General features: G+C 43.3%; 1 long non-coding RNA gene across 1 annotated transcript in view; it reads left to right on the top strand.

Annotated features, from left to right (window-relative positions):
* Positions 1 to 10,748, top strand: part of LOC125486446 — an 18,424-nt gene extending 7,676 nt beyond the window's left edge. The window contains exons 2-3 of the long non-coding RNA XR_007265101.1: positions 7,703 to 7,805; positions 10,191 to 10,748. This is a non-coding gene — a long non-coding RNA (uncharacterized LOC125486446). The remainder of the gene's footprint in view (positions 1 to 7,702; positions 7,806 to 10,190) is intronic.
* The last annotated feature ends 3,249 nt before the right edge of the window (positions 10,749 to 13,997 follow it).

Consider the following 13,997-nt stretch of genomic DNA (forward strand, 5'->3'; position numbering starts at 1 on the left):
CAGTGCCACAACGATGCCACCCGAAGGTTGCAGGAACAGCAACTCATATTCCGCTTGGGAACCCTGCAGCCCAATGGTATCAATGTGGATTTCACAAGCTTCAAAATCTCCCCTCCCCCTACCGGATCCCAAAACCAGTCCAGCTCGTCCCTGCCTCCCTAACCTGTTCTTCCTCCCACCTCACGCCCCACCCCAATCTCCTACCGACTAACCTCATCCCGCCCCCCGACCTGTCCGTCCTCCCTGGACTGACCTATCCCCTCCCTACCTCCCCACCTACACTCACCTTTACTGGCTCCATCCCCGCCTCTTTGACCCATCCGTCTCCTCTCCACCTATCTTCTCCTCTATCCATCTTCCTCCCCCTCTCTCCCTATTTATTTCAGAACCCCCTTCCCCTCCCCCATTTCTGACGAAGGGTCTAGGCCTGAAACGTCAGCCTTTCTGCTCCTATGATGCTGCTTGGCCTGCTGTGTTCATCCAGCTCTGCATCTTGTTGTCTCGGATTCTCCAGCATCTGCAGTTCCTACTATCTCTGATTCTAAGATCAATGTTGCAAATAGTAATATATTTACTTGCTCTTAAATTGAGTCTGGTAGGCCCTTGTAAGATTATCAGGTATCTGAAATGTAATGCAAATAGCTATTAAATACTATGTAATTAATCTTTACCATTTATCAAGATTGAGCCAACCTCCTGCTGAAGACTTTCTGTGTGCTTCCTTCCCCACATGGTTTCAATAGAATCATAGAATCCCTACACTGTGGAAAGAGGCCATTCGACTCATTGAGTCTGCATCAATCTTCCAAAGAGCATCCAAACCAAACCCAGCCCCTACCCTTTCGCCATAACCTCACATTTACAAAGGCTAATCCACCTAGCCTGCACACTACAGGGCAATCTAACATGGCCATTGCACTAACTTGCACAACTTTGGAGAGGAAACCAGAGCACCCAGCAGAAACCCAGTCAGACATGGGGAATGAACATGCAAACTCCACCCAGGCAGTTGCCCAAGGCTGGAATCGAACCTAGATCCCTGGTGCTGTGAGGCAGCAGTGTACTACTGAGCCACCATGCCAAGACTGATACCACTTAGAAGTATTGGTAACAGGGAATCTACCCAAGATGTTTCAAATGGTTTTGGAGAACACAACCACAACATAAACTATGCTGACCGATGTTTGATTTCACAATGTATACCAGGATGAACACTAGGGAGGAATTTTGTCGGACTTTGCTTTGGAATTGGTACTGTACAGGCAGATCCTGTCCCAACAGGGAGTCCTATTGTTAGCCTCATATTGGTGAATGGGGCCCATTTCTGTAATTTAGATAACATTGCCAATTGCTCTTTACAACAATCTCAGCCATCTCTGTATATAGGCAGGTCAGATGTTTTCCAACTCTTGTGTTCTACAGGACTTTGATCTCTAAAATTGAGATATTATGTATCTTACACATATACAATGTGATAAAGTCCAATTTCTGCCCCATTAAATCCAACATACATTTATACCTGTCGCATTTAAGGTGTAACCCATGTGAACTTGTGGTTAATGTTCTCTGGTTCCATAAAAGGAGTACTGGTAACTCCAACCAGACCTGTAGCTAGACTTGACCATCTACTAAAAACAATAAACTTTCAACTGGTCTCAGCATGGCTTGTCTGTGACCTTATAGCCTGAAACAGATAGAATGGATTGAATTTTCATTGGATTGACAGGGTGAGAATTGATGTGAGTGAGACCACAAATTCTCACTGCTGGCCAATGTGCCAGTCTGACTCCATGGTCCCATCTTCAGGTTGTTTGAGTGGTGCTGCATTGGGTAGGTATGAGACAGGAGGTTTGTTATGTAAGGACAATGTCTTTTCATTTTTGTATTTATTTTTAAAATTGTGGTCTGAAAAAAGGAAAGAACTGTTTAAAAAACAGTGTTTTGAAAGAATGGCTGCATGTTTTGAAAAGCAAGTGACCTGATAGCTATGGCAAGCTTTTTGAACAAGGTGTAACTGAAGAGGTTGCAGGTAAATTGGAGCACAGGAGTTGTGTGCAGATGCAGGTGGGTAGCAACAAGATATGCTTGGTTCACTGGTAATTGATAGCTTAGGGCTGGAAACAAATTACAGAGAAGGGTTCTCATCTCCATCAGCATCTCTCTGCAGCAAAAATTCTCTTTAAACCTCAAGAAATATACAATTCATCTTTCCTTCACCAGTTGCTGTAAGCTGTGACTTTCCATGATAAATCAGAGACATTTTACAAGTGAAACAGCCACCCTGTACTTTTTGCAAACCAGAGGAAGCATTTGAAAAAGAGAAGCCAGGAGGAAACTTTGGATCAGCAAGATACAACGCCAGAGTTAGTGAACAAAGACTGATGAACTGGCTTTCTAAATTTTTTCCCCTCTGGCCTTGTGTTTGTCCCTGTCTGTATATCTGTTTGTCTACATGTAGAAGGGCAAGTTCATAATAGGATTAGAGTTTTAATTAATAGTGTTATGTGCCGAGAGTTTATAAATGTTTACCTGTAGCTTAAAATCTAATTATTTTAATAGTCATTCTTGTTAAGTATAGAAACCCGATCCTTGCTTTCAAATCAATCCGGGTCTGAAAATCAGGTAATTTTGTGTACTTATGCTAAAATCTTTAACTTTTGTGATGAATCCAGGATAGTGGGGCATGATTTCCAGTGCACTAGCCCAGTGAAGAGTGACAGTAGGGTGAGGTCGTGATGACTGTTACCCGCAAACAGAAGTAGATAATTAGGTCAAACAAATGACTCTTTGAGGGGATCAGAAACTGTCTGGAGTTTTCTAGGTGGTACTCAAGCCATTGTTGAGACCAAAGCCCTGCTGATAAATGGAGGTAGGCTTCTGGTGTCAGACCAGGGAGACACTGATACCTCATTCAATTTAATCCCCCTCCAGCAGCAGTGATTGCCACAGGCCATGTTTAGGTGGAGCTCGCCCTTTCTAATGCTGATCTGGCTAGTTGTAGCCACAGTTTAGTCTTAAGGCTGAAAATTCTTTAGAAGATGTCTCTATCTTGAGGCAGCCTCTTAGCCTGGACCTCGGACAGTGGAGCTGCTGATATTTCTGTGCAAGAGAGCATCCTACTGATTCTTAATCAGATGGGGCTCACAAAGGCAACCTGTTAATTGACTGCCTTCCTCAAAATCTCCCTTCAGATCTTGCCACCAGCTTTTGTGGCATCCTGGCCTACATTTCACGCTTTACCAAGATTCCTTCCACAGCACATTCCAAACCCCCAACCGCTTCCATCTAGAAAGACAAGGTCAGCAGATGCATGGGAGCACCACCGCCTGCAGGTCCCCCTCCAAGCCACTTACTTGGAAATACATCACCATCCCTTCAGTGTTGTTGGGTCACAATCCTGGAACTGCCTATCTGTTGGCACTGAGAGTCTATCCGGAACAAACGGATAGCAACGTTTCAAGAAGGCAGCTCATCGCCAACTCCTCAAGAGCGAATAGGGAAGGCAATAAATGCTGACCCAACCAAAGACACCCACACCCCATGAATGAATGTATGAATGAAAACATGCAATTGCAACCTGGGAATAAAATAACTGCCAACCAAGTTGGTTTTTCCTGCAGAATGATTCTCTGTGGGAATCATATAGTGGTGTTTTTCTTGTATCTCCTTGCATTAACATCATATCTTCCAGTTGATGGTCTGATTGTTTGAGTTACCAGATGGAGAAAAATCAGCATTCAAGTGTTTTATATTTATTCTGCTGTTCACACCAGAACAATAGGTTTACTTGGGTGTTAGTCACAGATTGGATGCTCAAGTGATTACCTCTTAGCCAGAATATTGTGAGCTTACGTTTCACCGTCTGAGGTTTAAGCACAGAAATGAGGCCAACATTTCTGAGACAGTGCCTTGCTGAGACAGGTGCGATTTTTTAAGATTGGAAGTTGACCCAAAGTACTGTTTACTTTCTCAGGTGGATGTAAGTTGTGATTCTCAATGTCACACAGAGCCCTGGCTGACAGCAACCTGTCCAATATTTATCACTTAACCCGGGTCACTAAAACAGCTTATCTCATTGCTCTTTGTGGCACTTTGCTGTGAGCAAGTTGGCTACACTGCAACACAGACTACATTTCAAAAGTACTTCATCAGCTGTAAAGTGCTTTGGATGGCCTACTTGGCTGAAGAAGGTATTTTTATCCAACTTTTCCCTTTATTGTTTAAATGCCTTCCTATTACTGTATTGGGCATCACCCTTACTGACAACTAGCCATCACCTTCTTGTAAGGTAATACTTTCAGGCATTTGTGTTTAACCTGCTTTTTATGGCCTTGACCCTCAATCCCCATGTGCCCTTGCCATAGCTTAAGTGAAAGGAAGTTTTTTTTGGATTACTATTCTGTTCTGTTCTGAACGTTTTCCAGCTCAATAAAATCCTTCCAATAACAGGGCGACCAGAAGTGGATACAATACTCCAGATGAGGCCCTCCCCAACGTCCTACACAACCTGAATGTGGAGGTGCCGGTGTTGGACTGGGGTGGACAAAGTCAGAAGTCACACGACACCAGGTTATAGTCCAACAGGTTTATTTGAAATCGCAAGCTTTCAGAGCACTGCTCCTTCGTCAGGCATCACCTGACAAAGGAGCAGCGCTCTGAAAGCTTGCAATTTCAAATACACCTGTTGGACTATAAACTGGTGTCACGTGACTTCTGACTCTGTACATCCTCAACATGACATCCCAACTGCTATACTCAAAAGGTCTGAGCAATGAAGGCAAGCATGCTAAACGCATTCTTAACCACACTGTCTGGTAAGACTATGGTGATTTTACCTTAATCAGACAAATATAAACACCATATCATGTAAAGACACATCAAGATGTGGGTAAAGGGAAATTGGTGTTGCACAGCAGGCTAGAATTGACAGTAACAGTGTATCCCCTGTGAGTTTATAGGCTACTGATCAGTCAAAATATTCCGCAGGATTCCCATCCAACCTCCAAGGTACTTTCTATCTATAAATACAGCTGTTAGCTCGGCAAAATAAGAAGTGTACTAGCAGTCAGCTGACATTGACATTAAGCATGTAATTTTTTTTTGGATGCTCAAATTCCACAGAGCAGCTTGGGCACTGACACTTTGCAATCTCATTGTAGACACTCAATCGAGGTACAGTTTTATGACCGCCAGCTATCTATAATCATATGTGGAAAACAACCCCCCCATAGCCTACTGACAATTCACCTTTGATGACAACTGCTTTTGTTAAGGCTTTAAATGAAATTATGAATTTAACAGCCTGCCTGAGCAGTATCAGCTTGCTGCAGCATCATTTGGTGCTGTACAGTTTCTGCCTGCCAGCATCTTCCACACTGTGATTCTCTTTTCATCATTCAAGGTTACTAAAGAGGAATTGAGTTGGGTTTTTGCAGTTATTCTGCCAATTGTCCATTGGCAGAGCCTCTATTGTACTGTCTGTTCTGATAGAGCAGTGAACGTGTGAAGTGAAGTAGAAGAACACATCCTCACAATACTCACACGCAGAATACTTAAATCAATTAGCAACCTTGAACTGGTCCACCAAGTAACTAGACAGGCTTTGTGAAACATGCTGAACTAAGATAGCCATCACATGACAGGGTTCTGTTGCACAGCTAGTTGGTTTGATTTCTTAATGTATTATTGAAGAATTTATTTTTTGCTAAGCTGTAAAATGAGGTAATTTTTGAAGTCATTTCCATTGCCAAGGGGTCAGGTTATTTGAAAGCTGTTGTCAGCCGCTATTTCAATTCCTTGGCTGGTCTTTGGAATAATCTAAGAAACATTGAGGAGATTAGAGAGCCCTGCCGTGCCTACTGACTGGGTTTCTGCCTGAGTAAATTGCTGCCACCTTCAATCTCATGTCAAAGACTCTCAGCGGCTTTTTTTCCCCCCGCAATGACATAGCAACAGTCAGCTTAATCGAATGTAATCACCCCTTGGCAAAAGCTGTCAGGTACCAAACACAATTGCGCCTCTGAAGCCGTCACACAGCCAGGGGTGGATTAATTTGATCTTTATCATGGTGGTGGATGGGGAGGTTTTCGCATGAAGGTGCTGAATTGGCAAATGTGACTTCCTGATTCAATTTCTTCCTTCCTTATAGAAAGGTCCATTTTTTAAAAAAAATCCTGGAGAGGGAATTAACCTGTGAACCCTCACCCACCTTATGCGGTTGATATCCTTGCTAAGAAATGACCTCAAAATATGAATAATTATTTTCAGTAAGGCTTTTGACTCTTCCCCCTCATGTGTTTCTGAGAAAATCTGTAAAAGGTTTAGCAACGAAAATCATTGTGTGAAATAGATAATGATTTTATTAAAGCATTTGTATGTAACCCTTCCACTATTATATCCATAAGTAAACAGACCCTTGAAAGTAGAAGGCAAGTGAATTCCAGATGAACACACATCTGGTTCTGAATTACTCGTTTTCTTTGCAAAATGCAAAACATTAAAGTCTTTTTTAAAATAAATGAAGCCAAGCATAACAACACAGAACAGCATAAAGATAGGATACATAATTGGTTTCATAATCCTTTCTTAAAATGATTGAATTTTCAGCTGCAGCTTTATATTTATGGAAAAATTCCACATATTTACTGCATGGGTGAACCAATTGAATAAAGTTTAAGTGATGGAGTCACAAGTATATTTGATGTAGGTCAAATATCATGTTGAATAAAAGTCATGTTCACTATGACCCTAAAATGACTTTCTGTTTATAAAATACCTGCTTTCCCTTAAAAAAAAAGATATGATACATTTTGAACTATTGCCAGTTAAATTTGTGACACTGAGGACCTACCAGAGCAAAAGATCAACTGTGACATTCTGGTGAATTGGCGACCTAGCATTCAGTGTGCGTGGGAGCACTGTTGTCCTGGCAACATAATGATGAAGTGCTGTGCATGTTGCATTGAGAAGGAACAGCTCTCAGGGACCCTTACAGCACCTGTCAAGTCATTCAACTTAAGCGTCTGGTTGCATTATTTACTCCGTGTGGAATTAAGGAGCAGCCCAAAATACCATATCCCATCTGAGTCAAGGAACCAGAAGCCTTGACATTGATTCCAGTGTGGCCCTGGGTTTGGGGCGAGGGAGGAACTGACAAGGAAGCATTCAGCACTTAAAGCTAACACTTCCAATTTGTGAAAGCTTTCAGGAAGGAGTCCTTACCTTCTCTGTCTGTTATGAGCATCCCATTCCTCAGAGAGAAAAAAAAATATTCTTTTTATGTACCTAGTGAGTCTCAAATCTCGCAAATAACTCCAATTAATTTTGATATGTTTTTATACAATTTCTGTCAATGATCTTAAATATTATTGAGTATTTTTTTCAACACAACATCAGTTAATTCAACCACTTAAACAGTTAGTGGCACCAAGTACGTGGGGCAGACACTTACGAGTCTGATTAATGTAGGCGTTGGCTCAAAATGTGGCAGAATCAAAGGACGTGGCCCTAGGCACCAAAGGAGGCAAAACCGATCTCATCCTTGGGAGCATCCCTCTCTATCTTTTATGCTTTTGACAAGTCGTATTGCAAGTTTCTCACATGGCAACAGTGAGCTGCCAATTAAGAAAGATAATTGCTTGTTAAATACCTTGTTAACAGTCCAACTCACCTCATTAACATTCAGCTTCCTATTTTACCAAAGTTATGCAGGCAAGGTCGATGTTGAGAAATCTCAACAAATGGAAATCAGAGAGAGTACTTGGCGACTCCAGCCCATTGCTTGCTCGAAAAGGATCTACATGCTGGTAAGTACCAGACAGCATCATGGACATTAGCATCTGACATGCCAACACCTTACAACCATCAAGACATCTCTCTGATGTGATTGCAAGCTGGTCTGGATGGCTGTTTGCAGGATGCACCTAGCATTGAAAGGCTGCTGCAAACTAGCAGACACCCAGCTCACGATTGGACCACATGGCATCTCAAGGCTGTTTTCTGCCCCTCTTGGTGACTGCAAACTTAGCACCTACCTACAGGCGGTCAGCATCCATTCCTTGCCTTGCTGTGCCAGTTAGTGCAGTCACACAACCAGGCAGCTTACCTTGCTGGTCAGCAGCCCTCAGTCAAGAGGGTGTGTGTCTTGCTGTATGGCAGCGTGCTATGTCAGTCTGACACCTACACTGATTCACCAAATGCAGGCAGCATTGTCTCAAAGTCTTACTGGAGTAGTCCTCACCAAAGCCCATGGAGGCACCCACTGGTCAGCGAGCTCTAGCACAGTAAGTCAAGTGTAGTCTCCCTTAGCAGTGCAGAGGATTGGCCACGGTCAGGCAAACATTCAAGGTGTTTTCTGTCAGAGGTCCATGCTTCTGCAGTCTTGGGAATGGGTCATAGTCAGTCCTGTGGCTCCATACCTGCCAGTCTGGGGTGGGAGGGTGCAGGGGTTGCTTGGGCTAACACAGTTGGGATGATGGACACTTCTCACCCAGGGCTGTCCAGTTAGGTTGCTAAAGAGGGAGGGCCAGTCATTCAATTAGTTCTTTCCACAGAGACTAAGGGGAAAAAGAGGAAGTTAGGAGGTTCAAGCGGGGAGAGGGGGGCGCACTGCAACAGGATGAAGAGGGCGTGCAAACTTTGGAACTCTCTGTGGCGGCTGGAAGCAAGGTCATTGAATAGTTTTAAGTTGGAACCAAATAGACTAATGATAGGCAGGAGAATAAAAGGCTATTGCTGGTAGATGGGAATATGGAACTTGAAACACAAAACAGCTCAGCCATGATTTTAGTGAATGCAGCAAACTGAAATGACCAAATTACCTACTTCGGCTCTTAATTCATATGTTTGTAAAATGGACGATTTCACATCTTCCCACATTACCCCATTTGCCAGATCTTTGCCCACTGACAGTTCATTAAACCTGTTTATGTCCCTTTTTAGCCTCCTTATTTCCTCTTCACAACTTACTTTCCTACCTATCTTTGTTTAATCAGCAAATTTAGCAACCACACTGATTACTTCATTCCAGTCAATTATATACATGTTGTATAAAGTTGAGGCCCCAGCACTGACCCGTGTGGCACACTTGTTACATATTGCCAACCAGAAAATGACCCATTTATACCTACTTTCTGTTTTCTTCTATCCATGATAACATCTTACCCTTACACCATGTGCATGTATTTCCCACAATAATATTTGATAGGATATCTTATCAAATACCTACTGGACATCTAAGTATTGTACAGCTACTGGTTTGCCTTTATCCACAGCATATATTATTTCCTTGAAGATCTCCAATAAATTGCTTCAACATAATTTATCTTTTACCAACCATGTAGAATCTGCCTTATTATCTTGAACTTGTTTAAACACCCTACATAACTTAAATAATGGCTTCTGCCATTTTTCTATGACAGGTGTTAAGATGACTGGCCTTTAGTTTCTTGCTTTCTCTCTCCATTCCCTTTTGAATGAAGGAGTTACATTCATAATCTTGCAATCTCATGTTACTGTCTCCGAACCTAGGGAATTCTAGGAAACTAAAAACTTGGCAACACACAGCTCCAAAAATGTGCTCAGTACCACATCCCTAGTGATTCTTGACTCTTGAGTTCTTCCTCCCTTCTACTTCCCGATTTAGAATTATCCTGGTTTCCTGAACTTAGGTCACCCCTCTCTATGATAAAGAGATAACAAGGTGTAGAGCTAGATGAACACAGCAGGCCAAGCAGCATCAGAGGAGCAGGAAGGCTGACGTTTCGGGCCTAGACCCTTCTTCAGAAATGAGGGAGGGGAAGGGGGTTCTGAAATAAATAGGGAGGGAGGGGGAGGCGGATAGAAGATGGACAGAGGAAAAGATAGGTGGAGAGGAGACAGACAGGTCAAAGAGGCGGGGATGGAGCCAGTAAAGGTGAGTGTAGGTGGGGAGGTAGGGAGGAGATAGGTCAGTCCAGGGAGGACGGACAGGTCAAGGGGGCGGGATGAGGTTAATAGGTAGGAGATTGGGGTGGGGCTTGAGGTGGGAGGAGGGGATAGGTGGGAGGAAGGACAGGTTAGGGAGGCGGGGACGAGCTTGGCTGGTTTTGGCATGCGGTAGGGGGAGGGGAGATTTTGAAGCTTGTGAAGGGCTCTGCAGTTCCTACTATCTCACCCCTCTCTATTATACTTATGCAATCTTTTATTAACAGACCTGTATTGGGAATCCAAATAAGACCTCCGCAAGGCCATTGAGAAGCCAAGAGGCAATACCAAACTAAGCTAGAGACCCAGACTACACACACAGACACCCACCGTCTGTGGTAAGGCCTATGTGACATAACGAGCTACAAAATGAAGCAGAACAGAATAGCAGACTAAAGTATTGAAGGACTCAATGCTTTTTACGCTCGGTTCGAACAGAAGGCCAGTGAAACAGGGTCACCTGGCCCAACAGCCTCGAATACACCTGTACCACTGCAGATGTCAGATCGACCTTCTTGAGAGTGAGCCCACGGAAAGCGATTGGCCCAGATGGAGTCCCCGGCCAAGCACTTAGATCCTGTGCAAACCAGCTGGTGGAGGTATTCGCTGTTATCTTTAACCTCTCCTAGCTACAATCTGAAGTCCCCACCTGCTTCAGGAAGACCACCATCATTCCAGTACCAAAGAAACCATATGCAAATTGCCTCAATGACTACGGCCCAGTGGCTCTGACCTCCACTACTGTGAAGTGCTTCGAGAGGTTAGTCATGGCTCGTATCAACTCTAGCCTCCCAGCCTGCCTCGATCTCTTGCAATTTGCCTACCAGCACAACAGGTCCACGGCAGATGCCATCTCCCCAGCCCTACACTCATCCCTGGAACATTTGGATAGTAAGGATACTATGTCAGGCTTTTACTTATTGAGTACAGCTCCGATTTCAACCAGACTAATCTCTAAATTCTGAGACCAAGGTCTCTGCCCCACCCTCTGCAACTGGATCCTCAACTTCCTGACCCACAGATCGCAACCAGTGAGAATCAGCACCTCCTCCAGACAGTCCTCAACACTGGTGCCCCGCCCCGCAAGGATACATACTCAGCCCCCTGCTGTACTCCCTCTACACTCATGACTGCGTGGCCAAATTTTATCCCAACTCCAAATCCAAGTTCGCTGATGACAGCACTCTTGTATTCCAGATATCAAATAAATGGCAAAACAGAATACATGAAAGAGATAAAGTGCTTGGTGACGGGGTGTAAAGATAACAATCTCTTCCTCGGTAGCAGCAGAACCAAAGAGCTGATCTAAAGAAATGCTAGAGGAATGGTTCTCAACTCGTAAGGCAAACAGCAAACATATAGAATTGGACCCCATAAAAAACCCATGCAGAACAAAACCAGAAATGACACTACTCACCATAACAGACCAGGCAGTATAAATTCCAAGCAGAATAGAACAACAACGCTTCATAGGAGGCCTCACTGTTGATATTACCTAGCACAGTGATGAAACGTCTGAATAAAAACAAGCCAGCTCAGCGAGCCAGTCAAGAGCCTCAGGAAGCAAGGAGAAGGGCACAGTCAATAGAGCTGAGGTGGAGATGGTTGACAGCATCATGTTCCTAGGCATGATGATCACCAACAATCTTACCTGGACCACCCACGTCGACATGATGGTCAAGAAGGCACAACAATGCCTCTTCTTCCTTAGGAGGCTAAAGGAAATTCGGCATGTGCATAAGGACCCTCACCAACTTTTATAGATGCACCATAGAAAGCATTCTGTCGGAATGCATGGCAGCTTGATATGGCAAACGCTCTACCCAGGACTATAAGAAACTACAGAAAGTTGTGAACACAGCTCAGACCATCACGCGAGCCAACCTCCCAGGCATAGACTGCATCTACACTTTGATGCCTCAGAAAGGCAGCCAACATTATGAAAGACCTCTCCAATCTTGGTTATAATCTCTTTCAATCTCATCTGTCAGGCAAAAGATACAAAAGCTTAAACACATGTACTAACAGTTTCAAGAACAGCTTCTTCCCTGCTGTTATTAGAGTTCTGAATGGACCTCTCAAATTTCAAATCTAATGTTGATCTTGCTTTTTGTGAACTGTCTTTGTAGCTGTAACTTTGTATTCCTTGTCCTGTTCAATCACCCTATGACCTTTTATGTTATGATCTGCCTCTACTGCACGCAAGACAAAATTTTTCACTGTACTGAGGTACATGTGACAATAATAAATCAATTCAAATCAAATTAGTGCCCCATGAACTGAAGTCTACTGGAGACAACAACCAGTGTTTGAACCAAGCACACATTTCTTTAACCTGATGTGCCCAATGCTAATTTACACATAGTTCAGGTAAAAATCTAGAGATCATCATCCTTGATGTTCTGATTCTTATTGAATGCCTAGCTCCTTATACTGACGAGGCAGAATCTCTTTCATTGCCCTGCCTTTCTCGTTAGAACCTACATATGCCACGATGACCAGATCTTCCCACTCCCACTGCAACTTCGTTTCCAGCCTTGAGCAGATTTCCACAACCTGACATGACTTCAGCAGCCTAGGACAGACATTTGTCCATGATTCCATTTCAATCCAAACACCAGGCAGACAGCACAACCTTCTGGATTCTCACTTTTTTTGCGACAGAGAACAGTGTCAATCGCCCTCATTACACAGTCCCCTACTATTCCATTCCTCTTTGCTCCCCCCATTGAATGGCTTCCTGCATCACAGATGCACGGTCAGTTAGCTCATCCACCATACAGCTCTGAATCTCATCCAAAAATACCTGAAAAATCCTCAATCTGGTTGGAAGGAAATATTGACCTTGGAGGGAGTACAATGCAGGTTTACAAGAATGATACCTGGACTTCAGGAATAAAGTTATGAGGAGAGATTTACAAATTAATACAAATATAAATTAGGCATGTTTTCCCTAGAATGTAAAAAGTTAATGGATGATCTGATCGAAGTCTTCAAGATATTAACGGGAAAAGACAGAATTGATAAAGGTAAACTATTTCCACTATTTGGGGACTCTAGAGCTAGGGACCACAGTCTAAAAATTAGGGCCAGATAGTTCAGGAGAGGTGTTAGGAAACACTTCTACTCACAAAGGACGGAAGAGATTTGGAACTCTCTCCCACTGGCAGCAGTTGATGCTAGATCATTTGTTAGTTTTAAATCTGAGATTAATTAATTTTTGTTAAGCAAATTTATTAGAGGATATGAGGCAAAGGTAGGTGTATGGAGCTAGGCCATAAATCAGCCATGATTTCATTGAATGGCAGAACAGGCTTAAGGGGCTAAATGGCTTACTCCTGTTCCTATGACAATTACTGCCCTCTGGGTGGCCATAACTGCCTCACTCACAATTACACACTCTTTTCCTTGAGCAGTGACCCAATTAGGGGACCATCTCCTAAGGGGTGTGACCTCCTCCTGGTACAAAATATCCAGGTATCTTTCCCAGTCCCTGAAATTTCAGTGTCTGCTGTTCACCCCCAGTTTATAAACGCTAAGCTAAAGCTGTCCAAGTTTCAGACATTTATTGCAGACGTGTCTGCTTCGCATGGTAGCGGAACCCAGGAGCTCAAACAATTCGTAATCACAACAATCACCTGCCCTGCCATCCTGATTGTGCTTTAATTAACTACATAATTATTTTATTCAATTATTTACTTAGCATTGGAATTAACCTTAACCACTTTGTTCGAAGTCCCAGTCGGTGACTAGACAATTAACAATAGTACAGACTTTACATTCTTCTAAATACTAGCACTTTAATACTTAACACACTTCACCAGTAGTAATAAATTTTACTTAAAAATATAAACTTAGTGTAGCACACATGAGCTGCTCAGTTCATAGAATCCCTACAGTGTGGAAGCAGGCCATTCAGCCCATCAAATCCACACCAACCCTCTGAAGAGCATCCCACCCAGACCCACCACCTTACCCAATCCCTGTAACCCTAAGGACAATTTAGCAATGGCCAATCCACCTAACCTACTCAT

The sequence above is a fragment of the Rhincodon typus genome, chromosome 29 (genome assembly GCF_021869965.1).
Source record: "Rhincodon typus isolate 14 chromosome 29, sRhiTyp1.1, whole genome shotgun sequence".
NCBI lineage: Eukaryota > Metazoa > Chordata > Chondrichthyes > Orectolobiformes > Rhincodontidae > Rhincodon > Rhincodon typus.